Below are 1,879 nucleotides of genomic sequence, written 5' to 3'. Positions count from 1 at the left end.
TCAGCCTAAATAGCAGCTTGCACATTAGGGGTAGTTAGCACATTTTGGCTTCATTGGGCAGTTGGCCTACACCCACTGATGGTCTCCCAAAATGCCATCGTCAGTCATAGGAATGGGTCACCAGGCAGAATTATTCCTTGCAGCCCTTTTGCATTTGGCCCTCTGTCCTTCATCAGAAACTGCAGAGTGAGTGGGGAGCACCATGGGCCCCTAGTGGGGTTCACAGGTGACAGGCGGAGCTCATGGAGATTGGGCGGGAGTGATACCTGAGCTAGGCAGAGACTGCTGGGAAAGAAACTGGTTCAAGTCCAGACTGACAGTAACGGCCAGTGTGCTGGGAAAAACAGTGGAAGCCGGACTCCTTCTATAGCTTTGGAGGCATGTTGATATCCATGAAGAAGGTTAAATCCTGCCATACAGTATTATTTTTTTTAAAGAAATGAGCCATATGATACGTTACGTGATAAGTAAGTATGCGAAGTTTTAACATGAGTTATAGACCAATATTGTGAGAATTCTGATGGTTATGGAGTCTAGGAGTAAAAAACAATGAAACGTGAGTGGGACCTGGAAAGAAAGAATTTTTGTCATTGTGATTTTGGAGGAAGGCACCAGAGCTAGGAGAAAGGGAGGATGTGAAGTCAGTGAGTGCACGGTCTCTTTTCATTAACTAGTGTTCTTTGAATTGTTGACTACGTGGTTCCCACGTGGCCAAGCCTTTGGTTTCACTCATTTAAACGACATTGCCAATTTCCCCCTGCTTTAGATTCGTGAAGGCTTTTGTGAAGGACGAAACTCTACTGTGCCTGGCCCCTCCAAAGATTCTGCCCTCCTGTTCCTTGCCCAAGTTTGTTGAATCTTTTTGAATGTTTCTTTCCTTTTTTTAAAAAAAAACAATTTAAATTTATTTATCTATTTTTGAGATAGAGAGAGAGTGGGAAAGAGAATCTCAAGCAGGCTCCATACTGTCAGCGCAGAGCCCAACACAGGGCTCTATCTCACAAACGTGAGATCATGACCTGTGCTGAAGTCAAGAGTTGGACACTCAACTGACTGAGCTACCCAGGCGCCCCATTTTTGAACATTTTTAATGATAGATTTGAAGTGTGAGCTTAGGGTAACTACTGCCTGGGTTGAATTCTATCTTTGTAGCTTCCAGTGTGAATTTGGGCATGCTACAAATTTTTCTAGACCTCAGTTTTCTCCTGTACAAGTCAGACACAAAGGTTTTATCAACTCCTAGGGTGGTTTGGGGCTAGCAAGGTGCAACATTAAAAATGGTCGACACATGGTCAATATTGGCTTTTAGGATCTAAAGCTATTCTTAATTCTTGCATGAGCTATTCTCTTCTTAACAACTTTCTTTTTTATAGATACATGACTGATACACGAGATCATTCTTTTTTTTAAATTTTTTAAAAATGTTTTTATTTATTTTTGAAGGAGAGGAAGGAGAGAGAGAGAGAGAGACAGAGCATGAGCAGAGGAGGAGCAGAGGGAGAGAGAGAGGGAGACACAGAATCTGAAACAGGCTCCAGGCTCTGAACCATCAGCACAGAACCCAATGCAGGGCTTGAACTCACAGACAGCGAGATCATGACCTGAGCCGGAGTTAGACACCCAACCGACTGAGCCACCCAGGCGCCCCTACACAAGATCATTCTTTACCCAAATTTGCTAGCACAGAACTGCCCATTCCCTCCAGCTCACATACTATGAATTTGAAGTCAGCTCCTGCTTCTCACCTTTAGGCCACTCATATTTAGCTATTTATTTTTCAGAGCACTTTGATCATTGCTTTACAACCCAAATTGGATGTCACTGACAATTTCAACATAATTGTCAGTAGCTCTGAAAATATGTGATATATTATTTCAGC

This window comes from Prionailurus bengalensis, chromosome B4 (assembly GCF_016509475.1).
Source record: "Prionailurus bengalensis isolate Pbe53 chromosome B4, Fcat_Pben_1.1_paternal_pri, whole genome shotgun sequence".
Taxonomy (NCBI): domain Eukaryota; kingdom Metazoa; phylum Chordata; class Mammalia; order Carnivora; family Felidae; genus Prionailurus; species Prionailurus bengalensis.
This window is presented reverse-complemented; position numbering follows the sequence as displayed.